Genomic DNA, 21,870 nt, shown 5'->3' with positions numbered 1-21,870 from the left:
TTGTCCAACAAATCATCACTCAAGTAAAGCACATGGGCACCATACTAAAACTACTGACATCTTGTAGTAGCAGCATTACTGTGAACAGCTTCACCCCCAGATATCAGTAAGAGCCTCATTATGAGAAGAGCAGTGTGGTACACCCGGGAAGAAAGGTATACCCTAGTAGAAAGGATTACAATTACACATCCCCCGACAAACACAACAAAGTCTGTGTGCATTTGTAAAGATTGCTGACTAACTGCAACCACTTAGGGACATTTTGAACTATGTTAAGAAGATTTGGGATCAACGCAGATGTCAGAGGCTCACATTTCATACAGAAAAGCATAGTTCTCAAGTGGCCAATGTCAGGTTACCCTGATCTGATTGGCTTATTTCACACAGCGGGTATCTCAGATTATACTCATCTGATTAGCTTATCTTTCCCACATCAGGCCTGTGACTGGGTACTTGGAGTCTCTGGCCTCAGACAACAGAGAAATTGCTAACTTTTGACAGATCTTTTGATAGGCTGAAGGCACAAGCAGCCGTGCTATCTTTCAGTTTATAGAAGGCAAGCACTCGCCCAAAATAAAACAAGACTATTGCATAGCTCTTAACAATTTTCATGAATCAAGCCTCCAGAGATATTCTTTGGGATATACATTTTTTTTAAGGCTCATTGATAGAAATGGGGGTCTCTAGTTGGCAATGGTTTGTACCTTTGTCCACGTAAGAATCATTCTTCCTAGTCAGAGTAGGAGGGATACACTTCTAAAATAACCCCTGCTCTTCCCCTTGGTAGCTTGGCACAGGCTTATCTGAGAGGTAGTGTGTAAAGCATTTGTGCATGCATACAGTAACACAGTGAAAAGACTACAAATGGACACCACACAAGTATAGAAAAACAAGCAAAACTTTATCTAAATCAACAAGACCAAATACAACAAAAATCCAACATACAATGCTGTAAAAATAGTTATTTTGCAAGATAACCTTCAATTTGCAAAAATAGCTGGAAAACACAGCTCTTCCGAGTTGGTAGCTCTGTCGGGGGCTACCACAATGCTGAAAATGACAAAGTCTAACAGTTCCTGCCGACTGTGTCAGTACGGGCCAGCTATAGATCTTGTCTGGTGGCTCAGTGGACTAATGCTTCCACTGCAGGTGCCTGTGTTCGACCTCATGGTCACAGGTTCAAATCCCGGTAGGTCCACTCAGCCTTTCATCCATCTGAGGTCGATAAAATGAGTACCGTTGGGTAACAAGAAACATCTGTTATTCAGCGCCAAGATACCTCCGGGTGAACGTGCGCTTTACAAATACACATGTTATGTTATGACGATCTCCAAATAAATGTTTGAACTTGATGAAGCTCAAGCTATAGAACAATCAAAATCCAAGTTTTTGGAATGAATAAACAAATGACCCAATGCATTTTGGGTTATAAGAAACACTTCTTCAGGGATACATATAACAAATTTACATCAAGGTTATACATCAATGGGCAACCAAAACCTGCCTTCCTCTGGAACTACAGAAAATGAAAAGAACAGGAATTAAAAGAACAAAGACATATGTCACTGTTGATGTTAGTATGAATAGCTGAATCACAAAATAAGCTTCACTAGAATGTGCACTCAACAGTTCCCAATTTGTGATAAAACCAATGTGAAGAACGAATTAATGGTAAAGAAACATTTGTAAAAAAACTGTGTGGTGCTTTGTGGTACATACGTGAAGAGATACGTGCAGCCCGGCGCTATCTGTGCAACTGTATTTCGTGAGTTTCAAGCCAATACACCCTACGTGAAACACAGGTGCCTTAATCACAGCTATCAAAACCCCATGTCATAGAGTGCCTTACGAATGCGCCTAAATGTACGTGTATTCAAAAACGACCAATACACAAAGTCTGTGAAGTAAAAGTCAAGATATCCATTTTAATGCTTACCCAAAGGAATAGCGCAAGGTAAACCACGGTCTGAGAAAATAGCGATGTCAGTATGAATGACAAGAGAACCATCCCCGTGTGCTCAAACACCTAGTGCAAAATATATGAACAAGCATTTGCAATGTAATAGGTCTCGCATTTACGCAAGTTTAAGATATTGGCATTGTAAATGACAATGCCTTTTCTTTAGGTTTTTAAAACCAAAACCTAAATGAAAGGCACTGTCATATACAATGCCAATAGCTCAAACTTAAGTAATTGCGAGACCTATTGCATTGCAAATGTTTGTTTTTATTGTTTGTATAGCATGGAGCTTTGACAGCCACGGTGTTCTGCTTTCAACAAAAACTCTGTCATTGATTGGAAATTACTCAATATGTTCAGCCAGGAATGCGTTATTTAGTGGTTGAGACAAGTATGCAAAGTCTAGAACAAAATGATTTGAAAAATTGGTAAGATGTTCCAATGAAAGAAATGTATACATTCGTGCACAGTAAAAAGTATCACACAATTACACTTCAAACATGGGTTTGTTTCAATGTTCAAAGTAAAATATTTTGAATAATCGGGCTTTAGTGACATAAACAAGAACAGATGGCATCGATACATAAAACATATTTTCATCCAGATACCCAAGGCCGGTAAGGAAGACCCCCCACCCCCCATTCAGGACCGGTGTGAAGATCTAGCCAGGTATTTTACCAGCAAAATCGATCTGATCTATCAGTCCTTTGGGTCGACATTATACGATCCAAGGGAGGAACATCTACCTGGAAACCTATAGCAAGAACTGGCCTTGCCCTATAGACTGGACACCTTTACTAAGATAACCAGAGAGCAAGTAGAGCCCCTATTAAGTTGGGTAAATTCTGGCTCGCCACTAGACCTGGCACCCCCAGCTGTTATGGTAACTCTCAGCACAGTCTTGGCAGAGGTTCTTGTTAACTCCTAAAAAGGTGGCAGCAGACCAGAACGCCCTTCAGAACTACAGGCCAATCTCTCTTCTCCCCTGCTGCTCGAAGGTCTTGGAAACTCTGGTGAACCATCAGCTTTCTAATTATTTGGAACAGCACAACCTTTTGGACCCCTCCCAATCTGGATTCCGTGTATCCCATAGCATGGAGGCTGCACTGTTGGAGGTGACGGATACCATAAGGATGACTTTAGATAGCGGGACCCCAGTAATCCTAGCCCTCCTCGACTTGTCAGCAGCATTTGACACCATCTCACACAAGACGCTTGTAGGCAGACTGAGGGGGATTGGGGTGCAAGGAAGGGCCCTTAAATAGATTCAAAGTTTCCTCTAAGGGCGTACCCAGAGTATACAACTAGATACGTTCGTATCACAAGCCGTCAAGATATAAGGGCGTACCACAGGGATCTGTGCTCAGTCCTACCCTGTTCAATGTGTACGTAACCCCATTGGCTGATATCATCAGGGGCCATGGTTTTCAAACTATCTCATATGCGGACGACACGCAGCTAATCGTCCCGATTGGGGAGAATATTATATCCACTCAATCAAGGTTCAGAAGCTGCATGGCTAGCATCGATACCTGGATGAGGAGGAATTTTTTACAGCTTAACTCCTCAAAAACTGAAATCTTACTGTTTGGGAAGGCAGAGACCATCTGGTCCCCAGAGTGGTGGCTCACTGAGCTGGGCGATGACCCCGCACCCAGGAGTTGTGCGAAGAACTTGGGCATTAAGATAGACAATAAGCTATCCATGGAGGAACAAGTCAAGACAGTCTCCGGTGCCTGTTTTGGCACCGTGAGAATGCTTAGGAAGGTCTTTCCCTGGATCCCCTTATCGTCGAGGAAGAACCTTATCCAGTCACTCCTGGTGAGTCGACTGGATTATGGAAACTCACTGCTGGTGGGAGCAAGGGAAGATCTTTCAACTCGACTCCAGGTAGTGCAGAATACGGCGACATGCCTTGCCCCCAACAAACCGGCAAGGACTCCATCAGCCCCACTGCTACATCAACTACATTGGCTCCCGGTGAGGAAGAGAGCTATCTTCAAGATGCTCTGTGTAGTCTTTAGATCGCTACAGGGAAAGGGAAAGGGACCGGCCTCCCTTAGGACTAAACTCAGGTGGTATCAGCCAGCCCGACAACGCGATCCAGCAAACGGAAGGCACGTATTGGAGGTAGAGCCTTCTCCTATCTGGCAGCCAGCCATTGGAATACGCTTCCACAAAATCTCAGGTCTTGCATGGAACTAATCAATTTTAAAAAACTGTTCAAGACATGGCTCTTTTAAATTTATATCCTCACGATCTTTCTACTTGTACAGCGCCGAGAGATCCTTTCAGGGATGATTCATATGCGTTCAATAAATCCACAAATAAATAAATAAATACTTTTGCTGTTTATTTTAGGGAATATTTGCTGTCTTTTGTTTAAAAGTGAAGATTCAAGCAATACTAAACAAATCCTTTTGGGATCATATTCCTAGCACAGAAGCCTCCAAGGGTCATTTTGAGCTTTGAGCAATGTGGTAGATAATAGGCACGTGGGATATCATGGCTCAGCTTTAGCTGTCCCTGCTCAAAAAAGAATGGAGATATTCTTCAAACCCAGAGGGTCTAAAATCCAGTTTGAGACATATTTGATGATAATAAAACCCAGCATGTTCCCACAAGTAACTGGGGCTAGTTTTTGCCATCATTTCCAACTTCAAATGGTTATCCATCGCACTACCTGCTAATCTGTTAGGCCTCTTCCCCTGTGTCTGGGTGCACTGCACAGGGCAGGAAATAGCTGCTGGTTTATTGACAGCTTCTGTAAAGAAGGCTGGGAGAGCACTCCGAATCTCTAGGGGCAATTACTTGTACAAGAGTATGGCCTTGTATAGACTGACAAATTAAGTCCTTAGACACATTAGTGTTTACACTGGAGTGTTTCAAGTGGCTTTGAATACATTACGGCCTTCCTTAGTGAATTGCTTTCACTGAGACAAAAGCCAAATGCACTCAAAGAGGGTTTGAAATCGAAACACCACGAAACCGTGCAAAATAGGTAAGATTAGCACAGAAAAATCACCAGAAATAGCAAAAGGCGGAGATTAACAACAGACAGTATACTCATAAAAGGACATAAAAGATGGTCCTTTTAATTGCTAATGAGATCAGGAACAAACAAGCTGTTCAGGCGCTGATTCGGGTTTTTGTGCGGGGTGTGAAAGTGAACTTGACTGGTGTTGAAAGGAGAGGCGCCACCTGCTAGTTGCTGTGCACGAACCTGACCACACTAGGATCGCCTAGTGACACCTCCTTGAAAGGGGGGCTCCTTAAGGTGCTGCGAGCTGTGTACACGGCCTCTCCTTCCTAGCTTGGGGCAAGCTACCCTTGGTGCAGCAGGTGAAGTGCACCGGGCCCAAAGCCCTGAAGGTGCTAATTGAACCCCGGTAATTACTGCATTTTATAACCCTAATAGCAGTCAAAGGGGCACTTCCCTTGCTTGCAACGGGGCACTTGGCATCACTGCTGTGCTACTGTTTCCAGTATCGCCATTTATCATCGTAGGCTCGTGGTAGGGTTGTATACATCACTCTATGCCAGTAATTGGATCGTCCTAGCTGAGAAACCACCACAAAGGTGTCTGCACCTGATCACTGACATATTTTCTTTAATTTAGAAGCTTCACATAGCACTTTGAGTTCAAACCCATCATCAAAAAATATTTAGTACCCATAAGTTATTTAATTGCCTCAAATTGTAAAGCGCTCTGATATCCTTCGGGATCAAGTTTGCTCTATATAAAACTTTATAAATAAATCAAATAAATAAATAAGAGATCCATTAAAAACTGTTATAAACAACACCAACTTACAATTCATAATAAATCATCAAAAATATACATCATCATAGCCAGCAATCAAGTATGTAGTAAAAACAATCATAAAAGAGCTTTTCATGATTAAAGCAGCACCTACTTGTGCACTGAGGTTTTACAGCTGTTATGTTTTTACTAGTTGATTCAATGCCCATTAGATTCCCCATGTTAGACTAATGTTCTGATTTGTTACCTTTGCCTCATTTTGTAAAGCGCTCTGATATCCTTCGGGATCAAGTTTTCGGTATATAAAACTTTATAAATAAATCAAATAAATAAATGTTGGAATATTAATACAATACATCAAACCCGTACTTGCTCCTTGTAAATAATTCATATACCAATCTTTATACAAAGTCCTTCATGTTGCACAATGTTTTAATACTAATTGCACCTTGAAAATAATTAACTAAAGTCGCACGAACAGGCAATGTATGTTGCAAAATAAAAGAAGGCATGCCTACATTGTCGGAGGTTCAAAATGCTCAATATGGGCAGCAAGTAACTTTTCCCTTCAGGATGTTAAGTCATGTGAAACTAAGCAGAAATCCGAGACTGAGCGTGAGAACATCAAAAAAAGCTTAAGGGGCGCGAGAACCACCGCACCAGGAGCAAGGGATCTCGCCACTGCTTCCCCTGGAGCCGAGCACTCCGGAGAGATCTGCAGCCTCCAGGGAAGCCCGCTCCATGAGCCACTAGCACGGGGCAGCCGCAGCGATCGGCGGCAAATGGCGTGCCGAGAGGAGTATGTGGGGAGCGGGAAGCCCGTCAGCCTAGCGTCCAACCCGCCACCCAACAACAGCGGCTCCCTCAGCCCGCTCTGAAGCAGAGCCCGGGCTGCCCGCGCCCCGAGGGCCAGAGCAGCACCGGAGGCTCCTTTCCACACCAGGGATTTATGGTTCTCCCAGACCTGCATGATCACCATGCAGCCGCCGCCGAGAAAGGTGAGGCCTGGCCCAGCTCCCCGGCCGCCCCACATCTGCAGCAGCCCCCGCAATTCTGGGCCAGTAGAGAGGGCCCATGCAGAGCAGCCCTCGGGGCACACACACCCCTCCACAAAACAAAGCAGCGGGCCGTGAAAAGACCAGATGCAGGCATCAGCCCTGCAGCCACATTTAAATGAAAGAAACTACGCCACAGACTCTCCTGGACTTCTTTACTTTTTCTTTTGTCCTGGCTTCCGTTTTGCTGCTGCTCTCAGCCGTTTTTCTCTGGACCCTGACCCGCCATCTTGCCCATTCCTTCGTCCTTTAGCTCTTATCCCTCGTTTCCCCCTTGACAATCCTCAAATGTTTCTTCCCTTTTCTGATTTGCCTTTTCTCCATGCCCGTGTATCCCTCCCACCATCCCTTGGTGCTGTGACTGCATCCCCCTCCGACCCCATCCAATGGAACTCTGATTTTCTGTTCATAGAGATAACTCTAATCACTAGTATATGCAGTAGACCTTTGTACTCTCTACCATTCATATGTATATGTATATCTTAGAGTATATCCTTTCATATCCCTTCCCTATGTATGTAGAGATAACTCTAATCACTAGTATATGCAGTAGACCTTTGTACTCTCTACCATTCCTATGTGGCTCTATTAGTATATCCATTCATATCCCTTCCCTATGTATATAGAGATAGCTCTAATCACTAGTATATGCAGTAGACCTTTGTACTCTCTATCATTCCTATGTGACTCTTGGAGTATATCCATTCATATCCCTTCCCTATGTATAAAGAGAAAACTCTAATCACTAGTATATGTAGACCTTTGTATTCTCTACCATTCCTATAGGACTTTTAGAGTATATTCATTGTTATCCCTTCCTTATGTATATAGAGATAACTCTAATCACTAGTATATGCAGTAGACCTTTGAACTCTCTACCATTCCTATGTGATTCTTAGAGTCTTAGAGTATATCCATTCGTATCCCTTCCCTATGTATATAGAGATAACTCTAATCACTAGTATATGCAGTAGACCTTTGTACTCTCTACCATTCCTATGTGACTCTTAGAGTATATCCATTTGTATCCCTTCCCTATGTATATAGAGATAACTCTAATCACTAGTATATGCAGTAGACCTTTGTAATCTTTATCATTCCTATGTGACTCTTAGAGTATATCCATTTGTACCCCTTCCTTATGTATATAGAGATAACTCTAATCAGTAGTATATGCAGACCTTTGTACTCTCTACCAATCTATGGGACTTTTAGAGTATATCCATTCGTATCGCTTCCTTATGTATATAGAGATAACTCTAATCACTAGTATATGCAGTAGACCTTTGAACTCTCTACCATTCCTATGTGATTTTTAGAGTATATCCATTAGTATCCCTTCCCTATGTATATAGAGTTAACTCTAATCACTTGTATATGCAGTAGACCTTTGTACTCTTTACCATTCTTATGTGACTCTTAGAGTATAGCCATTTGTATCCCTTCCCTATGTATATAAAGATAACTCTAATCACTAGTATATGCAGTAGACCTTTATACTCTCTACCTTTCCTATGTGACTCTTAGAGTATATCCATTCGTATCCCTTTCCTATGTATATAGAGATAACTCTAATCACTAGTATATGCAGACCTTTGTACTCTCTACCATTCCTATGGGCCTTTTAGAGTATATCCATTCGTATCCCTTTCTTATGTATATAGAGATCACTCTAATCACTAGTATATGCAGTAGACCTTTGTACTCTCTATCGTTCCTATGTGACTCTTAGACAATATCCATTCGTATCCCTTCCTTATGGATGTAGAGATAACTCTAATCACTAGTATATGCAGTAGACCTTTGTACTCTCTACCATTCCTATGTGACTCTTAGAGTATATCCATTTGTATCCCTTCCCTATGTATATAGAGATAACTCTAATCACTAGTATATGCAGTAGACCTTTGTACTCTCTACCATTCCTATGTGACTCTTAGAATATATCCATTCGTATCTCTTCCTTGACTGACTTTACTATTTGTATATATGCAATTTTTCTTTCTGTTTGTATCTCTTCCTTGTGTGACTTTACATCTTGTACATGTTCAATTTTTTCTGTTTGTATCTTTTATGTAATGCATGTAATCCTTAGCCCTTATGTTTTGCAACTGGTTCTTATGTAAAAAGCTCTGACACCTTCGGGTAAAGTTTGCGCTATATAAAATTGCATTAAATAAATAAGTAAATAAATATAAATGAAAGGTACAGCAGTAAAATAAGCCAAGGCCTGCTGACACCCGGTCTGCTATCAATCAATGTCTGGATGCATCTCGCCATGGTGGGCTCTGCGCCATCTCAGCGTGTACCAGTGCAGAGTGAACAGTGCGGTCATGCGGGCGCCAGCCACAGACAGAAGCTGATTGGAGGCCCAGTCAATGACGAACAAGCTCTCTCCCTGGAGCCGAGGGGGGGGGAGTGAAAGCGCGCGATGTGCGCGCTGTGTAAAGCCAGCCTCCGTGGACAGGAGATGTGCACGCATACGGAGTGCACATCTCCTGTCCGCGCGTGCCACCTCCTGTCGCCATTCCAGCACCAAAGCGGCAGCAATAGGTCTTCACTAGCTAGACCTAAAAACGACGTCTCACCAAAAGGTTGTTACATCGCGTTACCACTCTAAAAAACGAATGCAAAAAAACACGTTGAATGCTGGCTCGTGAAATAACCAAGTGGGACCCATAACCCAACACGTATGGATGCCGTCTTACCTTTATGTAATGGAGTTACGTGTAGGCTCTAAAAAAATCTTAATGAGAAGATGTGCGTTAAGCAATAACTCATAAACAGATTTTAGAATGGCACACGAGTGTCGAAAGGTAACCGCAACTTAATATTTGGATTGGGTCGCAATTTTACATACCTCATGAATATTATTAAAGAAAAACGCAAATACTGACCCACTATGAATCTCAGTCATCAGAGAATGGAGGCCTGCTGTGGTCAGCAGACCACCATGTCTCTAATTGCTTTTAAATAAAGCATTTTTTAGATGCAACCTGTTTACCTTAAATTAAATTTGATGTGTTTGTTAAATAATGACAACTATAACTAAAAGATTTTAAGAGTAGAGACCCATGGGGACCTCTTCCTATTTGTGAATGACAAACCACTATATTTGTGTAGTTGAAAAGCATTCATGTTTTTGCCATTGGATTTCGGTACCAAATTATCAATACATATCATTCCGATTGGTATTAGGAAGGAATACCCTAAACATGCCCAAATAATTTGGTATACAGTTACAAATCCAAATCGCGATTCTGTAATTGTTACTGAATCATAAATTGTATTTCTTACATACCCAAATGCCTTTTTGCAGATGGAAATGGCCTGATTCTGCAAATTGGACCATTTGTGAAAGCACAAAAGACTCCTTACATCTATCCCTCTGTTGCATAAATTGATTCTATGGCACAAAGTGGCTATGTGGATGTGAACTCATACTAAACTTAATATAACATGAGCAGGGTCAGACTGTCCAAGGGGGCAACCAGGCAGTGCCCTTATTACCCTGTCTGACAGGTCAGTGTGTGGGCCAATTTATTTGGCAGTTATAGGCTGGTTTTATGGATAGGTGGGCGGTTTTACAATTTTTTTTGCTATTTGCTTCATTACGGGACTTTCGTCACTTTGCCTTTGTGACTCGGGCCCTGAATTTTCAGTGACAGTTTCGCTACCTGAATACTTAACCCCGTATGATCTGTGTTATCCCAGGGATAACTAGGCTGTCTAAGGCCTGAGCCTGTATGAGTTGTATAAATTGTGGGATAGATAGCTGTGAAACGTTAATGTAATTTACAGACATTATACATGTTAAATCAGGAGGTTATAGAGATATCCAGTGCCTCATATTATGAAGCTCACTTATGTTCAAGCTGAAACATTTGAGAGGTTTGGGGCTCAGGCAGTTGAGCTATCTCTTTCACATCACATAGATCATACATGCACACACCTGAGACAGCAGAGATGCATTTCAAGACAGTTACGTCTCTCAGGAATAAAGAACATAAGCAATGTAATTTTAAGAGAAAAAGTGGGCTCAGCCTTATGCAATGTTGGTTAATACAGATTGCAAAGATGTTAAAGCATAATTTCGCAACCCTTAAATGATCCTCACTCAATCTTAATGTGCACAGCTCTGACTGACTAGCTTTAACCCCCGTAAACTTAACTCCCTAATTTCCCAAGTCCAAAACACCCGCTTACATTCTCTAGATGTCACTGTTCCTGGCCAACTCCTTCGTAGCATGGTATGGCACCACTGCATCCTTCTGATAGAATGCCTATAAAGTAGGCATCGGTAACTCCAGAAGGTCTTACCTATGACCAGGGTCGGATTGGGATTGAAAATCGGTCCGGGCACACAAAAAAATCGGCCCCCATTTGCATAATGCCTTTCCTCAATTCACTGCTTCAGCTTCGTAATTGCATTAAAAAGAAGGAGGGGCTTAAAAAATGCACGCATTGGCTTACACTAGTGAAACACACCTGAAAACAAGTGAGGCCACTTCTACTCAGCCCCCCCGCCCCTCCCCCCGCTAGTTATGTGCCCACATTAATGGGCCGGCCAGCGAGACAAAGGGAGTGACACCTCTGCCTGTTGCTAAACCGCGGGTGGGGGACCGGTGGCGTTGGGGGGGGGGTTTGGAGGGGAGGGGGGTGTTGGTAATGAGCGCCCATTTGCATGCAGAAAGGCCACTCAGCCACCCACTGGCTGTATTCCGAAAATAGGCCCCAGACTGCACAAAAAAGGAGCCCACAGCAGGAACTCGGGCACCGGCCCCTCGGACATTGCCCGAGTGCCCGTGTTACCAATCCGAGGCTGCCTATGACACCTGACAGCTGTGCATGTGCTTGCTTTTTCACCCATGATTGCCACAAGATCAGCCCCATCATGCTGCCCCTCCCTAGGCCCCTAAAAGAGTTTTCTTAAACTAAAAGAAAACTCATTACATTCATTAGAAATTACCACCACCTGTGTAGTCAGTCAGTCAAAATACTTTATTCGATAATTCAATATCATAAAAAGACAGTATTGATCAATCTATAAATTACAGTTACATACATGGGTCATGGCCATTTTGTAATGATTTCTCTTTAACTAAAAAAAAAAATACTTTAAGATGGCTCCGCTCATGCTTGTGCATACACAGTGGTCCTCCTGTAATCAATTTTGCTTATGTGTGTTCCTGAACGGCAGCCATCTTTGAATGTTTCTTTTAGTTTAGGAAACAAACGACCACGATGACTAGCATAAAAGAATGTGCATGCATGCTTGGCAATCTGAGAATAGTTTAAAAACTATTTTAAGATGGTTGCCCAGTACTGTATCAGTGGATGGTATTTAGAGCACAAGGTGTTGGGGGGCAAGCAGTGGCTGTGGGGGCTCATTTTTTTAAGAAGCAAAAATGGAACATCAGACGCAAAAAGAGAAAGGGAGAGAAAATTGTCCCATGTACTTGCAACGCAAGGTCTGAGGACGGCCGTAGAAGGATACCTGTATCGAGTCAAAACACACAATGAGGGCGAAATGCATGACAACTGCAAGAGGCGAGCCAAGGATCAAGAGCTGGGGTCTGATATAAGCACAAGGCCATCAAATCATGAGCAAGATGTAGAGGCAGCGCTCAGTCTGAATCTACGGCCTTGATTAGGTTTGGCCCAATACAATATGCATTATTTATCTGTCTTATAATTACTGCGTGTAGCACAAATTCTGTGAGTGTGGAACTAATGTTTCACAAATGTGAAATAATGAAACAATACTTATGATGCCGTTGAGCCATTTCATGTCCATGACCCATTACCATGACTTTTCTTTTTATCAGCATTAATACCAAACCAATAGCTCTTTAAAATAAATTCAAGCAGCAGGTTTCATATTCTTACCGTCGGGGAATAGTGTTTATTTTAAATGTCCTAACCTAAGAAACCATGACTATTTTAGGCTAAAATTATATTAGAAAGTTCTTGGCAATAATCGTTTTGTATGATGTTTATATGTACTTCTCATTGAGGCAAAATGCTCTTTCAGAGTGAAAATAAAAAGCACAATGTTTGGAAATTGCATTTACTACGTCGCTTATGTTTTATTGCATTACCCCGACATCATTTTCATAATTTTGAATTAACAATGGTAATAACACAAGCGCACATAGCAGCTTAGAATAGATCAATCACTTTGCTCTTTAATTTGTTTTGCACCGTCACTCGTGTTTTTATTTAATGATATGTAAATACTATTTTTATAAATGCATACATTATTGCTTAAATGTTGGCTCGTTTGTTGCCTCAAATACTCACTGCTACTTGCAGCGGCAATTAAGGTGAATACATAGATATAAATGTAAAACTAATGTATAGGAATGCATCACTCCTTTGTGCATAGGGTTGCACTACATAATTCCATATGAATGCATACAATAGGACTTTTCATTGTACACACATTTACCTGCCTAAATACAAGATCCCAATTTCCCTCTGTGACCCTGCAAATTTCCCTGAGGAAAGTTTAAGTTGGACATGTTCACCTACAGCAGCAAACCACCCAGGGAGTGTCCTTGTGGGGTGCTACCATCACATTAATTCAATTTAGGGCGAAAAGCCACCCTTGTGAAACAACAATGCACTTGCCTTCAGTATCGGTAAGCCTTCAGGTCGTTTTTATGCTGTCACCCATGATTTGCTGCTAATGCAGCATGTCGTCAGCGCGACTGTTTTCACTCACCCAGGTGTCTGGCTGTGTCTGTGGTGGCTGTGGTGACACTAGTTCTCCACTATCCCTGGCTCTATCCGATGAGGCCTCGACCTTCCCCCTCCTTTGCTTGTTGCCCTGTCTCTGCCACTTTCGTTGACAGTAACACATTAAAAAGCAATAGTGCGTTGAACACACCTACTTCGACGAAGACAGAGAACTACCTGTTGGATGCCTTTCGCTTCGACGGAGGCTGGAGAGACCGGAGAACGCCGCTCTCCACCTTAGCTGGCCAGCAATTGCGGTCAGTGAAGATGTTAAAGGAAATTGGAACAACACAAAAGGTTCCGTTTCACAACACCGAGCTCTACTTTAAGCACCCAGTGCCAAGCCACGCCTTGCGCGTGACCCTGGGCCCTGTACCAGCCGTTCCCTGCCTCCCCGTTTCTGAGCACGCATATAGGTTTCACTTTCCTGTAAATCCCCGACAAGGTAGGAATATGTAAAATAAAGGGACGGGCACAGAAACTCATAAAATGGACGGTGAAAACACACTCTCTCATTGGCCTGCCTCACAAAAGACAAGACGAATACACGCTGGTAGAGCACGGCCAGCATTTCATGTTCTTGCTGCAAGGGGTCTGTCTGTAACTGAGGGGGAAGATATTTTCAAGGGTAAACTACCATAGTGCAGTTCATGCAGCTGGAAAACTTTTTAAAGCAAACACGAGTGGACTCGCATGCATGGAAATGATGTGTGTGTATGCCAGGACACCTGCTTTAAACAGGCCAATAGAGATGGAGCAGAGCCAGTGATGTCTTAAGTACTTTTGTCCACCGGCCTTTCAGAGGCACCTGTCTATTCGGAAGCCTCCTGTTTTGCGTTAGAGAAATCCGCCACTACAAAGTCTCAATTATAATAAAATACAAAAAGAACGTGACAAATATTATTAAGATATTGTCATATATAAGGCACATGTATAGTTACTTGCGTTACCTCTGAGCTACTTTTCTATGGTTTTGTGTGTGTAAATTCTGAACCTAACTATAAGAGTCCCCTATAACGTCCCAGAAACCTTTGTCCGTCTGTCTATCTATCTATCTATCTATCTATCTATCTATCTATCTATCTATCTATCTATCTATCTATCTATCTATCTATCTATCTATCTATCTATCTATCTATCTATCTATCTATAGATATATACATCACGGACAATGTCCACGAATCAACCACAACGACAGAGATAAAAACACATTCTCCAACGTGACAAAACATGTGATGGCAGCAATACTTACGCACAATATAGGAAAACAGTACAAGACCAGCATAGCAAAAATGCCACTGAGCAACATGTACACCACAACATCCAAGCACCGTGGAAGAACAGAACCAACAGGCACACCGAATGAAAGAGACCAGTGGCAGACAAATCAGAGCCGCAGGAGCGACACACCCACGATGCAACATACGCACATAAGCAAGAGTTCGCCCCTGCATTGACAACATCCTGGGTCAAACAGCACCTTCACCACATTTGAACACAGGACACAACTGGTTCTGAAAATGTGCACAACCTGCCAAATCACATCTGGAATGCATGGAAACGTAACATCGAAATGTACAAGTACAAACTGAGGCCTGCAAAAATGTTTATTCACACATGCAGTGCATTTGGACATTTTCTACTGACGCATGATTGCCATGGACGGTCACAATGGGATGTGCTCATGAGAAGTAAGTGTCAATGATGGCATTCCTATGGGCCATTCCTGCCGCTGCTGCAGTGGGATTTGGGCCACCTGCCCCATCACCACCATCATCGGCCGGTACCTCTGGAACTGGGATCCACGGGGCCCTGGTGCGAACACAGATGTTGTGCAACACACAACATGCAACAATCAGCTTGCACACAATGTCCGGGCTGTACAGGAGCTTCCCACCTGTGCCATCTAGGCACCTGGAACGTGACTTCCACACGCCAAATGTGTGTTCCACAATGCAACTGGTGGGTATGTGGGCCGCATTGTACTGCCTCTGGGCGGGTGTGTTCGGATCTCGCAGGGGTGTCGTCATCCAAGGTCAGAGTGCATATCCTTGATCACCTGTGACAGTGCAGGGAGGAAAGAACCAATACTTGGTTTGGCAGATTGTGATAGCAGGCCCACCAATGAAGTGACGCCTGTGCTGGCTGTGTGAGGGGTGAGTGTTTGCCAGCCAGCAGCCTGCAGTGGGCAATGACTAATTTGGGCGTTAGGTCTGTGAGAGTGGTGTGTTTTCGGTAGGTCCGCTGTCTTACTCCGCGCTGCCTCTGTGGTGGTCCGGGGGGGGAGGGGGGGTCCTGGTCCTGTGAATGGTGGCGGTCCTGAGGGTGATGGCGGTGGGTGTTGTGACCCTGTTGGGGCTCCGAGCTGCATGATGAGTAGCTCCATGGTGTTGTTCGTTCTTCGGGTGTCGCTGTGTGCCGGGCTCCATTGCGTACTGCAGAGTCGTCTGTCTTTACACCTGCTTGAGGCAGGTGTTAAATACTTGTGGCTAATGCGGCTTATCACATGTTTACAGTTCGCTTCGCAGATCTGTCAGTTCGGTGTGAATGTGGTGTTGCTGTTTTTTCGTGTGTTTCTGCACGGGAACGCCTATTCTGCATCTCATTAGTGTTAGTTGGTGGTGTCCGCCGTGGTGTTAGGTTTTGAGGATGTTATTGTGGAATTCTGGTGATATCTGCAATTTGCACCAGCTTCCGAATGGGGTGTTAATTCTATCACCACTTTTGATGCGTTAAAATGGGGATAATTTGGAGATACATTCTTGTGAATATGCCTCACTATTCCTAGCTGGTGTACTCAAGCATGTCCCATTTCATTGTTTTAACATTTGCACTATTTGGAGGGGGTGCAGATTTCTTTAACAAATTTAAAGATTACAGCCACTTAAACGCTGTCAGCCTAATAATGCTCTGGCTCTGGGTTAGGGACTAGTGAACAAGCAAGCTTACGCCTTAGTTCACGAAGAGTTAATGTTGGTTGGAATTAGATAGCAGGCAATTTTCAAACATGATGATCTTTGCACTGAACGCGAAATGCATTTTGGATTCAGTACACGTTTTATGCTTAGTTTGCACTTTAGCATGCTGAAAAGTAGGAACGCTCACACATCCTAGGAAATAAATGCTAGTGCACCGAACAGAGAATAAATATGGACACGATTAACTTACTGGAAAAAAATCTGATCCTAATTGCAATGGCAGCATTTTTAGGTATTTAAATAAACAAATCAGGTTATCTTGCTTCGATGCTAATATAGGATTAGCCAGTGAAAAAGTTTGGGTTACCTCCAAATCTACTTGACCTTTGACAAAGGTTTGGCTATCTGTTGCCCGATACTGGAATATATACTTTATTGGAAAGGACATTGGTCAGCAATCGTACTGCAGCTGTGTTGTGCCAAGAGTCAATAGAAACGATCACTGGATAAACCAGGGCTATCAGCTGTTGAATGATTTGCAGAGGTAATTAAATATGGATGGAAACATTTCACTTTTGTGCAGTGCCGGTCATACAATTTCAAAGCTCTAGAGAACGAGAACTGGTGCATTGCAATTGAGGCAATTTTGAAGTGTTGAAAGTAAAATTGATGTTGCATTATTCTTAATGCTCCTCATTTTTACAGACAGGGAACTTGCTGGTGTAAAAAATGAGAACCAACGTATCTCCAAAAATGAGAGGGTTCTTCCTGGTTAGAGGTTTCATTGGGTAAGGTACAGATGGGGGAGGTTGACGCCAGTTGAAGTCTGAGGGCGCTGCTTGCAGGGCAATTTTCATCCATGCACGTGCAGACCAAGAGTGGCAGTGGGTGTGCGGTTCTGTGCCTCACACCAGGCTCACATAAGAAGTAGTGGGTACCTGGGGCGGGAGACATTACGGTGCCGGCAGAATTATTCGTGCTTATTAGTGCATCAGAGCCTTCTGAAGGGACCAGGACGTGATCATGCCCAGCTTTCTCTTCTCTGTTGGCCCCTGAACTCTGACTTGATTTAGGACCAGGCATGGCCCTCATGGCCTCCACACCTCGCTTTTAACCATCTCTCACCCACCTGCCTTTTGCCTCCCGCATGGCCCACCAAAGTGCCCAAATTACCGGCAGCTTGATCCCTGCCCCAGCATAGAAGAGGTTACATGGTGAGTGAAGGTCACTGGGGTGGGGTCCTGCGAGTGGGTTCGTGCAGGCTTTTGTGGTGACAGATGTTAGGGGTAAGCTGAGTGCTGAGTGAGGGCGGCAGAGTATCTGAGAGTTGTGGCCCAGGGTCACGGGACACAGTGGGTTGAGTTTAGTCGCTAAGCTCTGATAGCGAAGGGTGGCCTCCGGTTCAGCTTGCATGTCCCAAGGGTGACAGGGGCTGGAGGAGCACACCAAGTGAAGCATCTTGGGAGTCCAAGTGCTTGCTGTCCGCTGACTGTCAGCTGACTGTGCATCCCCAACTTCTTGGTTCTGGTTTTCCTGTCCTGTAAGCCATTAAATATACCATAGCCAGATATTGTTACCATCTCGCCACTCTTGCTGTACACAGGCTCGTGCTGATCTGGTGCTGATCCGACTTGTGCTCGATCTGGAATAAAGAGGACCAGAGATGAAGCACCCCAAACAGCGAGAAATAGTGATAAATCAGCAGTGGATGTAACGGTAAATGCTCAGGTAAACTGCAATTTACTGTTCTTCTTCTTCAAACTTAATTACATTTCACATCATTACCAATTACTCCCATTGTTATGGACCAGAGGAACAAAGGCTGTCCTCTTGCCTCCCCGTTGCCTTTCTTTTGCCACAACTACTAAGGTCATTAGTACCCCATTTGATTGTACTGGCTACATTGACCTCAAGGATTTACAGATGAAAACTCACCGGCACACGCTACCCAAGACTGTTTGGCAAAGAACCAAACCTCCAAGGCAACCATATATGTTACTAATGCCCCTAGAAAGATGAGTGCTGCCAATGTCGCTTTGAGCTTCAACAAGGCCCAGAGAGGACATCAGACTGGATGCTGAAGTCTCACCAAGTGTCATGCACCCTTTCGCAGGTGGATTAGGAAGTCCAGCCTTCGATCTAGCTTTGGCAACCAAAAGACTCACAGTGCAGCATGCAGACCCTCTTTCACCCTTGCCTTTACTTACCATCCTCCAGGCTCTACCCCAGGTAGCACCCATAGTATATGAAGGAGATATTCCAAATAATTCAACTGGTCACCTAGAACTCATTAAATGGAATTGCTCCGAATCCCTAGCAAAGATCCATCAAAGCCTGGCTTGAGCCTAACCCACCACACAAGTCCACATAGAACCTGGCGCAATGCTGTAACTCTTTTCCTCCTAATGTCAGCAAAGAACAATGATAAATCATTAACCTATAGTGAATAACAAGGGATTCCCAAAACTTCCCAGCTGGTACCTTCACTCTCTATACTGTCAGGGCAGAGCTCAACAGAATACCACTGATAGCCACCTTTAATTTTTCTGGTTCTCTTCCAGGGGGATCCTCAATAGTCATAAAGCATTGAATATTCCTGCCCTGGAGTACATTTAAAATATCTATCTATCTATCTATCTATCTATCTATCTATCTATCTATCTATCTATCTATCTATCTATCTATCTATCTATCTATCTATCTATCTATCTATCTATCTATCTATCTATCTATCTATCTATCTATCTATCTATCTATCTATCTATCTATCTATCTATCTATCTAGATAGATAGATAGATAGATAGATAGATAATTAGATAGATACATAATTAGATTGATAGAATAATGGATAGATAGATAGATAGATAGATAGATAGATAGATAGATAGATAGATAGATAGATAGATAGATAGATAGATAGATAGATAGATAGATAGATAGATAGATAGACAGACAGACAGACAGACAGACAGACAGACAGACAGACAGACAGACAGACAGACAGACAGACAGACAGACAGACAGACAGACAGACAGACAGACAGACAGACAGATAGATAGATAGATAGATAGATAGATAGATAGATAGATAGATAGATAGATAGATAGATAGATAGATAGATAGATAGATAGATAGATAGATAGATAGATAGATAGATAATTTTTCCAGAATTAGGAAAAAATGCATCTTTAAATAAGGCTTGACAATTATTTCAGGAATTGCATTTGTATGAATAAACATATTTGGTTTTAATTCTCTTACATGCATTTATAGGAAAAAACGGGAAAGCAAAGAGACACTCATACTCTCTTTATTGAACTGAACAAACTGCAATGTAATAGTGAGGCATTATTAGCCCATACGCTGCATTGGAACACACATAACAGAATAGAAAATGAAAAGAAACTTACCCTGTACCTTTAATGCATCCTTAAAGGTGCATGCGTGGAGCCGCACACACACACACACACACACAAAGCACTTCCCATGAGAGTGTTTTTGCCACTGCTTTTAAAATGTGTGCGGCACGAAAACAGGAATTACCTGGTTGCGGATGGTGGACAGCAGCGGAAGAGATCACCTTGATGAGAACCTCCTCAGGTAAGTCTGTCTCTTGCGGCTGTGGGCACTTGCTGTACTCTTTTGGTTCTAAAAAGCAGATGCTCGGCAAATTGTATGCTGTTGCTTAAGTATTCATGTTAATTTAGCCCCTTAACAAGCTGTGATTAACATGAACACTTAAACAAAAGCACAGAATCTGCCCACAGCCGCGCTTTAGTAACACCAGATAACAGCAAGTTTACAAACACGGCATGTGCTTTCAGGTTAATCTGAAAGCACACTCTTTGTTTGCAGACTTGCTGTATTCTTTTGTTAGTAAAGCTCGGCAGCAGGGCAGATTGTATGCTTTTGTTTAAGTATTCATGTTTATTGCAGCGTCCTTCACGAGATGTGATTAACATGTATACTTAAACAAAAGCACACAATCTGCCCTGCAGCTGCGCTTTAGTAGCACAAGAATACAGCAAGTTTACAAACAAGGCGTGTGCTTTCAGGTTAATCTGAAAGCACACGCTTTGTTTGCAGACTTGCTGTATTCTTTTGTCACTAAAGCGCGGCTGCGGGGCAGATTGTATGCTTTTAAGTATTCATGTTAATCGCAGCTCATGAAGGGCACTGCAATTAACGTGAATACTTAAAGAAAAGCATACAATCTGCCCGCAACCGCTCTTTAGTAACAAAAGAATACAAGTCTGCAAACAAAGCATGTGCTTTCAGATTACCCTGAAAGCACACGCTGTGTTTGTAACGTGTTGTATTTTTTGACATGCTGTTCAAAGTATCCTAACGGTGCATTATGGGAGTTGAATTTCAGCAGTTCAGAACATACCAAATATAATCAAAGTAATCTTTGGTTATGAATCCTAGTGCAAGCTTTGTGAAAACTGGTCTCGGCATGTTGGTCAAGCATAAAACATATTGCTAAGCAAATAAGAAATCCAGTCCAGCAATTTTTTTTTCTATATAGTGTTTTGTGGGGTTCTCTGATCAATTCTTCTACTGTTTATTATGCCTCCACTACCCTTCTGGGCTACAGAATCTGCTGTATTAGTCATTTTTCATGGATGAAAACAGAAATGAAATAAAAAGATAACAACGTAGTGTTGCTGAACTGTTAATTTAAAATCAAGAACATCCATAATAAAACAGTATTGCATTTGCACAGGAAGGGTACATTGACATCTGTTTAGCCTCAGCTCCGGGACCTCAGAAATTAAGAGATGTGGACAGGCAGGTAAGGATCACTAAAGTGGTGAGATTGGACCACGCCAGAGGTGAGGATGGCATAGTTTACTCATAGGTGGCTCACCCACAAGGTCTAAATGATCCTGTTAATTAGTTTCATGCGTAGGAAAAAATGACACATTCAATTTTAATTGCGTAGTGTAGAAAGGGTTTTTTCACAGTGAAAACATGCTTTCTTCATAGCAAGATGGATTTGAAATAGTGGAAAAAACACTTCACCTATTAATTTAAACAGTCATAGAGTGCACTTTCTCCTGGCACAGGCACACCATACATACTACTAACTCCCTGAAGTCACAGATTTCCAGTACTTTTGACTTGGCCCTTTGTGAACAAAAAGTACGCTTTGGAAATTCTAGCAGGGTTAGTTAGGGTGGTTTGAATGTAGCTGTGTTGAAAGTGCTGGTAGTAATTACCAGGTCTAGCAATGCTCTCACCAAGAGAAAAAGAACATGAACAATTTTAAGTTTCTTAAAATACAACCAGCAAGGGAAAAATATTAGAATTATGAGCTGAACCTGCAAATCAGCTGACCCTTCATTGTTTCTCATGTGTTGAACTATTCCTAGCACCATCTTTGTATTTCTATTCAATAAAAGTTCTTCGTTTTCTAAATCATACAATT

At 42.6% G+C, this 21,870-nt stretch overlaps 1 protein-coding gene across 15 annotated transcripts in view; it reads right to left on the bottom strand.

Moving 5' to 3' along the window:
* Window positions 1-13,969, bottom strand: part of LOC147712744 (polymeric immunoglobulin receptor-like) — a 325,822-nt gene extending 311,853 nt beyond the window's left edge. For 3 of the 15 annotated variants that reach the window (XM_086923403.1, XM_086923401.1, XM_086923399.1), the window contains exon 1: window positions 13,506-13,815. The gene's annotated coding sequence lies outside the window, so the exon portion shown is untranslated. Of the gene's footprint in view, window positions 1-13,505 lie in introns of all 15 variants that reach the window. The other 12 variants (XM_086923395.1, XM_086923397.1, XM_086923400.1 and 9 more) reach the window with 11 other exon arrangements.
* Window positions 13,970-21,870: the final 7,901 nt, after the last annotated feature.

Source organism: Lissotriton vulgaris, chromosome 5, assembly GCF_964263255.1.
Source record: "Lissotriton vulgaris chromosome 5, aLisVul1.2, whole genome shotgun sequence".
NCBI lineage: Eukaryota > Metazoa > Chordata > Amphibia > Caudata > Salamandridae > Lissotriton > Lissotriton vulgaris.
Note: the sequence above shows the minus strand (reverse complement) of the source record. Positions and strands in the feature narration are given on the sequence as shown.